We start from the raw sequence: 10,461 nt of genomic DNA, 5'->3' as shown, positions 1-10,461 counted from the left end.
GATCCCATTGGCGAATGTGTTTTCCCACGAAGCTTCAAAATAGATTTCCTAAACTTTTGTTGATTACTTCAGTTTGGCCATCAGTCTAGGGGTGACTAGCGGAGCTAAATTATAAGTGTGTTCCCAATTTTCTCCATAAAGTTCGCAAAAAATGACTTATGAACTTGACATCTCAATCCGAGGTGATGGTTTTTGGAATTCCATGAAGACGCACAATCTCTTTGAAGTATAAATCAACAATGTGAGAAGCATCATCAGTTTTGTGACATGGCATAAAATGAGCAATTTTAGAAAATCTATCCACGACTACCATCACAACGTCTTTTTGCCTTTGTGTTCTTGGTAGACCCACAATAAAATCCATGCTTACATCTTCCCAAGGAGCTTGGAGAATGGGTGAGAGTTTATACGTACCAGTGTTTTGATTTCCAAGCTTAGCAATGTGACAAATGCGACACCTTCGAATGTGGCGGATAACATCTCGTTTAATCTTGCGATAATAAAATTTTTCTTTCACAAGAGTTAAGGTTTTTTCTTCTACCAAAGTGTCCAGTTAATCCTCCATTATGAGCTTTCCAAAGGATAGACTGATGTAGAGAACACTGGGGAATGCATAGTTGGTTGCCTTTGAAAAAATACATGTCTTGGTGATGAAATTGCTTGTAAGGCTACAAAGAACTAGACTTCTAGATGTTACCAAAGTCAGGGTCTTCTTTTGATAGGTCTCTGTCAGAGATTCGTGTACTACAACAATGAATTATAAGTATTCTCTTTGGGTAAGAATAGACCACACAAATTGGACTAAAAATATCTGCCTTTCTTTATTGATGTCCATGAGCAATAAATACAAATAAATCTAACAAACTTTCAGCATATGTCGCCGAAACTATAGGTCCTTAACACCATAATGAAATAAATTCAAATAAAAGATAACAAAGGGAAAGTGAAAATCAATGCAATAACTTTTATCTCTTCTACCACTACTTATGACTCGTTCCTGCATGTGGTTGTTAATAATAGAAGCTTGACTATGAAATGATCCCACAACCACTTGAATGCTTACGTGTCTTCATGCATGATATTTTGGATTTCTTTTGATGGCACGTTGCGAACGTCGTGGCCCATCCAAAGTCTTATCATTACTCCCTCCTCTCAGTGGACTCTTGTCCTCAAGGTCCTAGTTTGGAAACCGCTTCAGCAGCTCTTTGGTATTCTCCCGCGTAGCATCTTCCGCAGCCAGCATACGCCACTTGACTAAACTTTCTTCACTAAACTTAGCCCCACGTTTTACCAATGAGTATCTAATATGGCTTCGGGCTCAATCACAAGTGTACCGTTATCTGAAATTGGCAGAAGTGTTGAACTGGTCATGGAACCATCTCTTAGCTTCTTCCATAGCAGCGATACATGAAAAACTGGGTGCAGGCGCACACCGTCGGGCAGCTTCAGTTTATATGCGACGGCTCCCACTCTCTCCTCGATCGGATATGGTCCATAGTATTTGCTTGCAAGCTTCTGATGAGCGCGTTGAAAAACTGATTGTTGGCGATAAGGCTGTAATTTGAGGAAAACAAGGTCGCCTTCTTGAAATGTAACATCCCTTTGGCCATTATCTGCCATTTGTTTCATTCGATTCCTTGCTGCCGCCAAGTTGTCCTTGAGATGTTTCAACAATGCATCTCTAGTGGCTAGGTTATGATCAACTTCATCAATGGGTGAGGACCCAATCGAATATAATGGAATAACAGGGGGAGGTCGCTTGTATAGAGCCTAGAATAGGGTCATGCCTGTAGAAAAGTGATAGGCAGTATTGTACCACAACTCAGCCCAAGGCAGAAACGTACTCCATTGGCATGGTTGTTGATAGACGAAGCAACGTAGATATTGGGACTGGCCATCCGTTTAAGGATGGTAGGCAGAACTCATCTTGAGTTGTGTACCCAACATTTTAAAAAATTCCTGCCAGAACTTGCTGATGAAAATAGGGTTCCTATCATTGACACTAGACCGTGGCATTCCATGTAGTTTCACAATGCCTTCAACAAATTTTTCCGCCACCACCTTTGCTGTAAATGGATGAGATAAGGGCATAAAATGTGCGTATTTGCTGAGGCGATCAACAACCACTAGAATGGTGTTTCGACTATGGGAGGATGGCAACCTTTCAATAAAATCCATAGTAATATCATCCCACACTTGAGAAAGGGATAGGTAGTGGTTGGAGAAGTCCTGTTGGAGAGAGATTATCAGTTTTGTTTTGTTGGCAAACTTCACAAGATTGAACATATTCCTTGACTGTACGATGCATGGAAGGCCAATAGAATTGCTGTGCTAGCCTCTTGAATGTGCTTAAAACACCTGAGTGACCCCCTATTCTTGTATCATGGAATTCTTTAAGCAACTGGTGAATCAATGGTGTGTTAGGTGGCACCACTACTTGAGTCTTGTAAAAGACTAACCCGTCTCGCCAAGAGTAAGGCCGTCCCGAATTGTTGTGAGCTAACTGACATAAGCGGTCCATATATGGATGATCTTTAGCTGCCGATTTAATGTCCTTCCACAACTCAACATGTGGTACAAACAAAGCATTAAGAATATGACTCCCTGAGACCTGAGACAGCGCATCAGTTGCTGAATTTTCATGCCCTGGACCGTACACAATCTCATAGTCGTAACCCAACAGCTTTGCCACCCAATTTTGTTGCTCCGGAGTCCCAATGCGTTGCTCCAGTATATACTTGAGATTACATTGATCTGTCTGAATGAAAAATTTTCTGCCAAGTAAATATGGTCTCCAAGTACGCACCGCTTGCAAGATAGTTAACATTTCTTTGGCATAGGTGGACCAAGAGCATTTGGCAACTCCTAAGGCCCGAGTCATGAAGGCGATTGGTCAACCTTGCTGGGTGAGTACAACACCAATTCTTTCTCCAGAGGCGTCAGTCTCTACTATAAAGAGCTCATTGAAGTTCGGCATGGCCAAAATGGGAGTGTTGGTCATGGCATGCTTGAGTTTGAGGAAGGCATCTTCGGCTTCATCGTTCCACTTGAATTGCCCCTTTTTTAGCAGGTTAGTGTGAGGACATGCTATGAGCCCATAGTTCCGCACAAACTTCCGATAGTAACCTGTAAGACCCAAAAACCCACATAATCAGAAATTTTATTAGGTCGTGGCCAATTGATCATTACCTCAATCTTTCCTTGATCCACCTTGACCCCTTGGTTAGTCACGATGTGGCCAAGATATTCCAATTCGTGTTGCCCAAAAACACACTTACTGGCTTTAATAAAAAATTTGTGCTGCCGTAATATGTCAAAAGCCTTCATAACATGTTCAAAATGCAAGGTCCAATTGGGACTATAAACTAATATGTCATCAAAGAATACTAATATGAATTTGCGAAGATATGGGCGAAAAGCGGAATTCATAATAGCCTGAAAAGTAGAAGGAGCATTACAAAGGCCAAAGGGCATAACCAGATATTCATAATGACCATTATGTGTACGAAAGGCCGTTTTGTGAGTGTCATAAGGATTTACCCTTACTTGATGGTATCCTGCCCGTAGATCTAATTTGGTAAAGTATGTAGCCTGATAGAGCTCATCAAGCATATCATTAATAGTGGGAATGGGAAACCTATCTTTAATAGTCATAGCATTAAGTGCCTTATAATCTGTATAAAAATGCCAAGTTCCATCTTTCTTTTTAACTAATAGAACAGGTGAAGAGAAAGGACTAGTGCTGGGTTTAATAAGCCCCAATTTAAGCATGTCTTGAACCTATTTCTTAATCTCAGCTTTTTGAAAATGGGCATACCTGTAGGGTTCAATACCGTCCTTGAGGGGAATACAATGATCCACTTCACAGACCGGAGGTAGCTGCGTGGGTTCTTTAAAAATATCTGCATAAGCTTCTAGTGTCTTTTGCATATCCGATTGTATTTTTGGCCTAGCCACCTCGTTGATAGACTGTAAATAAACATCAAATATTGAACTTCCTTGTCGGACTTCCTTCGAAACTGCCTCTAATGATGCTGACTGGATGGCTTGACTATTTAACCCTTGCAGCTTATATTCTTGGTCTTCCCATTGGAACTCCATGGTCATCTTCTGCCAGTTACACATCACCAACCCAAGTTGTTCAAGCCATTGTACTCCTAACACAAGATCAAGTCCTGTAAGGGTTAAAGAGTAGAGGGTTAATGTGAAAGGAATACCCTAAAGGATGACCCGTACGTGCTCGAACCTTCCCTGACACTTGAGACTGCTACCATTAGCCACTCAAATGACAAACGGTTCCATCAGAATAATCGATAGCTGAAGTATCTGTGCCATTTTAGCACTAAGGAAGTTGTGCGTGGATCCACTATCAATGAGCACCTCTAATTCGTGATGGCAAATCTGAGCCTTAATCCGCATGGTGCGAGGGATGGACCAGCCGGTGAGCTCATGTAAAGAAATTTCTGGTTTGATCAGATCCGCATGTTGTTTCTTTATCAAATTTTCATCCACAACCTCGTCACACACAATCTTGTTGGTTTCGGTGTGGCCTTCCAACAATAACAGTTGAGGTCCTTGGCACCTATGTCCTACAGTTAACTTGTCATTACAATTAAAACAAAGTCCCTGTGCACGTCTTCTTTGCATCTCATCCCAAGTCAATCTCTTTATAGGTGAAGCTTTTGTTGGTATTGGTAGAGCAAACGGAGTGCGAGTAGGCAGTGGTGGGCGTGAGATCCTCCTTTGTCGCTCTAGTTGTTCGTCCTTCATGCGAGCCAAGCTTATCGCCTTCTTTAAGGTTTTAGGCTTAAACATACGAATTGCTTCTGAAATTTCAGATGGTAAAGCACCCATGAATGATCCTATGAGCGCCTTTTGTGACCAACCATGAACCCGATTACCTAGCCTCTCAAACTCTTTCTAGTAATCGCGAAGGGATCCAACCTGTCAAACTTTAGATGGGGCTTCATCAAAATCTTCACTCTCTGTGGGTCCAAAACGAGCCCAAAGTTCCTCCTCAAATGATTCCCATGTAACCAAGCGACCTTCCTCCTAGTAAGCTCGACGCAACCATTGCCACCATTGGTTGGCTTCTCCTTCAAGGTGGAAAAATGCTAAAGATACCTTTTGGTTGTCTACCGTGCCTTGAAATTCAAAGAATTGAGCTACTCGGTTGAACTATTCAGTCGGGTCATCTCCAAAATATCTCGAAAATTCTAACTTTGCCATTTTGGAAGAGAAAACTTGCCTGCCGCCGTCGTTCTCCTCACGATACGAATGGGAGGATCCTTCTCGCCAATTGTTGTTGGATGGTTCCTTAGTTGAAAGCATAGCGTTGGACAGCTTGTTGATGGTTTTCTCCAAACGGTGCAGCGTATCTGTTACACCTAACTCCAATCGTTGCATTCCATCTTGAACTCCATCGAGTCTAGCCTCCAAAGCCTCGATCCTCTCTTTGTTGGATGCCATTGTAATGAAGCTCTGATACCACTGATAGGTCCCAGTCAAAGATTCGTGTACTACAACAATGAATTATAAGTATTCTCTTTGGGTGAGAACAGACCACACAAATTGGATTAAAAATATCCGCCTTTCTTTATTGATGTCCATGAGCAATAAATACAAATAAATCTAACAGACTTTCAACATATGTCGTCGAAGCTATAGGTCCTTAACACCATAATGAAATAAATTGTAAACCCCGCGTTATTATTCCAATGCCTTAAGGTATGAAATTTACTTTTCAAATAATTTACTTTTTTTTTGAATGGAAGGGTAAAATGTTCAATTTACATGTATTTCGAGATGTGGCCATTATTAAGTGTAAGGGGTGATGTCATTGAAGAGAAATAAGGGTAGAATGGTCATAAAGTTGATTGATATGGTTAAATGGCGTAAACGGTAACCAAGGGTATAATGGTCTTTTCATACAAATCCATATGTAATAAGTATCCATAAAAGTGCATTAAGGGTAAGTTAGTCATTTACCTAATGGGATTGCTTAATTGTTAAGTGTTTTAAAGAAGTCAAATGGCATTAAATGAGTGCTTATCTTTATGTTGTGGTGGAAATGACCAAAATACCCTTATATGAAAAATTTATGCCAAATGACCCTTATATCTAACTTTTATTGACCAATCACATTAGAGTAACAATTGAATGAATATTTACAAGATTTTAAGTGAGAGGAGTCGGCCTTTTACACCCCAAGTGCATCATCTTCTTCTTCATCTCTCAAATCCACCATAAAAGCCACTAATTCAAGCATTTTATTCTCAAATTTTCATAGGATTTCAAGTTGGTTTTCAAAGGAGATCACCATCTACACTTAAAGAACTTCAATTTCAGAGTTTAAGGTGAGTTTCAAAACCCTAGTTGTTCTGATCTTTTAGTTAAAAGAGAAATTTATAAGTGGTTATGTGTATAAGGTAGAAAGGGTGAACCTTTGGAGCTAAGGAGGAGTGTCCTTGTGCTTTGTATACTAAGGTAAGGAAAAAATCTCCCTTATGACTACAATTGATAACACCTAGGGTTTATGAAACTTACATTTATTTATGTTAATATGAGTGTGATGCTATGTTTTGGTTATGGATTGTTTAAATGGGTGTGTTGATTGGTGTATGTGTGCATGTGGAGGATGATTATGCCAATTAAGAGATTTGTAGTTGGACGATGTTTTGGCACTTTTTGGTTCTGTAAAAAGGGAGGTTTTTATGGCCTTTTATACTAAGAATGATATGGCAAATGATATGAATGTGCAAATGAAGGTGACATGGTTAAAATGAATAGAATTCGGATTTGGCTTTTTGAGACTTATACTGTACATGCTTCACTGAATCAGTCATAACTGAAGTTATAGAAGTCCGATTGAGTTGATTCTTGAAGTGTTAAAAAGTTGAGAAACAGACCTAAAACTTTTATGTTTTAGCCAAAAATAAATTCGAATTAGAAGATAATGGAAAAATTGCTTGAAAGTAACGAACTGTATGGCATCCACCTTCTTAATGGAAATTCCCATTTGTTTCTAATTCTAATAAACCCCTGAATAATCTTACTACTGAAATTCCTTGTATTGTATGAGAAATTGAATGAATTAAGTTAAGAAGTTTAGTAGGAGAATATAGTATGATTGAGCATGGAATATGTTAGTCCATATGTTTGCATTCATAATGGTAATGCATATAGCTTATTTAGTTGTCTTATGAAAAATTTATGAAATGTTAAAGAATGAATTCCATGAGTCTCTTGAGGTATAAACCAAGATCAGAGGAATGGAATTCTTATGGAAACCATGAGTCCTTTGAGGTGACGACCAAGAACAAGGTAATGGTTTAAATGAATCCGATCGGATAACAAAGACTAATGAAACCATCAAGTATAAAGACAAAAGAAATAAGCATGCCATGTACATGAATATTTCATAAGTCATATATGTTCTATGTTATATTATGTATGATTATGTTATGACTTATGTTTATGAGAAAAGTCCAAAGTGTATGATATGTTTTATGAACTTGTTATGTTAAAGAATGAAGGTCATATTTTGTAGGTAGGTAAGGTCCTAAGTAATATACTTGTATAATGAACCTTAATTGTTTATAAATGGCCATATTCCTTACTGAGCGATTAGCGCTCACCCCACGAAATGTTTTAAAATGTTTTGCAGGTAAGGATTAAGGCATGAAGCTGGGAGAGGATTCCGAGGGACGCTATGAGCATGAAGGGATGTTTTAATTATGACTTTTGAATGGTTTTGCTAGTATTTAGTGTAGTAATTATGTTTATATCTCATAATGCAGTAAATATGTCCATGTTATTATGGAGTATATATGTTTGTGTTAATAAAAGAAATCAAATTGCTAGTAAATTTTGTAAAAATGTGTATGTTCTCGTAAGTACTACTATAGATTTCATAATGTACTCCAAGAAAGGAAATTATATTTTTGACTTGTACAATGAACTTATTATAGTTTAGAAATTAAAATGTTTTAAAATAAAAATAGATATATTTTTAAACTACAAGTTTATTCTTTTAATAGGATTTTAAAATAAACTTCTTTCCTAGGCGTGCATTTTCTAGGTTCTCAATGGCCAAGGGATACTTAGGAAATACTCGGCTAGGGAGGGGTTTTACATAAATTCAAATAAAAAGATAACAAAGGGAAAGTAAAAATCAATGCAACAACTTTTATCTCTTCTACCACTACTTATGACTCGTTCCTGCACGTGGTTGTTAATAATAGAAGCTTGACTATGAAATGATCCCACAACCACTTGAATGCTTACGTATCTTCATGCATGATATTTTGGATTTCTTTTGATGGCAAGTTGCGAACGTCGTGGCCCATCCAAAGTCTTATCATCTTCATATAATTCTTTCACAACTTCAAAATCAACAACCTTCAACTATAGGGTTGAAAGTAAAACATGACAATGACTTAAGGCATTAGCTACCTTATTTTGCACAGTTGATTTGTGTTTGAGAAGAAATGGAAAGGCTTGAAGAGATTCACTCCAATCTGCATGACGGTGGTTGAGTTTCTGTTGAGAGTTGAGATGTGTGAGGGCTTCATGATCAGAATATAAGATGAATTTTTTTGACAACAAGTAGTGGCTCCAGTCCCGAACAATGGTATAAAATTCTTTATCATAGGTAGAGTACTTCAACTTTGCATTATTAAGTTTCTCATTGAAGAATGCAATTGGTCGCCCTTTTTGAAAAAGTACAACACCAATACTAACATTAGAGGCATCAAAATCAACTTCAAATATTAGATCGAAGTTAGGTAATGCAAGCACAAAAGCCTTAATGAGCCTTTCTTTCAATTCTTCAAAGCTCTGTTGTGCCTTGGTATTCCATGTAAAACTATCTCCCTTGAGCCATTCAATGAGTGGAGCAGTAATAGAGATGAAATTTCAAATGAAATGCCGATAAAAAGAGGCCAACCCATGAAAGCTTCGCACATCGTGAAGGGTTTTCAGAGTGGACCGATTGATAATAGCTTCAACTTTGCTCTGGTCCACTTCAATTCCTTGGTCAGAAACAACATATCCTAGAAAGATAACTTTCTTTGTTAGAAACTCACATTTCTTCAAGTGGACAAAGAGTTTTTGCTCCCTGAGCACTTCAAAGATCTGTCGTAAATGCTCCAGATGGTCTTAAGAAGTTTGGCTATATACCAAGATATCATCGAAATATAACACAACCAATTGTTCAATGAAAGGGCAAAAAACCTGATTCATGAGGTGCATAAAGGTGTTGGGTGCATTGGAGAGGCCAAAAGGCATCACTGTCCATTTGTATAGCCCAGCACAAGTTTTGAATGCAATCTTTCATTCATCCCCAACTCGCATTCGAATTTGATGATAGCCACTTCGTAGGTCTATTTTGGAAAAAAACTGTGGTTCTATGCAACTAATCCAATAAGTCATCAAGTCAAGGAATGAGGAAACGATACTTGATAGTAATTTTGTTCATAGCACAATTATCAATGCACATATGCCAATTCCCATCTTTCTTTGGAAATAGTAAAGCAGGGACTACACATGGAATCTCTTACTAGGGCTTTCTCTAAAAGTTGCTTAACTAGGTGTTATAGCTCTTCATGTTCTTTAAGATTCATGCGATATGCTAGTTTATTTGGAATGGCAGAACCAAGAATGAAATTAATAACATGTTGAATATCTCGCATTGGTGGCAAACCATGAGGCATTTCATCTAGCACAACATCAGAGAATTAGCTGGACACTTTGGTAGAGACAAAACTATGCATTCCTCAGTGTTAAACAATGAAGACAGAGATATCTTTTTAAAGGCTACCAACTATGCATTCTCCAGTGTTCTCTACGTCAATCTATAATTTGGGAAGCTCATAATGGAGGATTAGTTGGACACTTTGGTGGAGACAAAATCTTAGCTCTTGTGCAAGAAAAATTTTATTGGCCCAAGATGGAACGAGATGTTATCCGCCACATTTGAAGGTGTCGCATTTGCCACATTGCCAAGCTTGAAAATCAAAACACTGGTACACATAAACCCTTACCCATTCTCGAAGCTCTTTGGGAAGATTGAGCATGGATTTTATTGTGGGTTTGCCAAGAACACAAAGGCAAAAAGACGCTGTGATGGTAGTCGTCGATAGATTTTTTAAAATGGCTTATTTTGTACCATGTCACAAAACTGATGATATTTCTCACATTGCTGATTTATACTTCAAAGAGATTGTGTGTCTTCATGGAATTCCAAAAACCATCATCTCGGATCGAGATGTCAAGTTCATGAGTCATTTTTGGCAGTCTTTATGGAGAAAATTGGGAACACACTTACAATTTAGCTCAGCAAGCCACCTTCAGACCAATGGTCAAACTGAAGTAATCAACAAAAGTTTGGGAAATCTATTGCGAAGCTTCGTGGGGAAATACATTTGCCAATAGGATCTTGCATTAGCAAAATTAGAATTC

This window comes from Pistacia vera, unplaced genomic scaffold (assembly GCF_008641045.1).
Source record: "Pistacia vera cultivar Batoury unplaced genomic scaffold, PisVer_v2 Contig427, whole genome shotgun sequence".
NCBI lineage: Eukaryota > Viridiplantae > Streptophyta > Magnoliopsida > Sapindales > Anacardiaceae > Pistacia > Pistacia vera.
Note: the sequence above shows the minus strand (reverse complement) of the source record.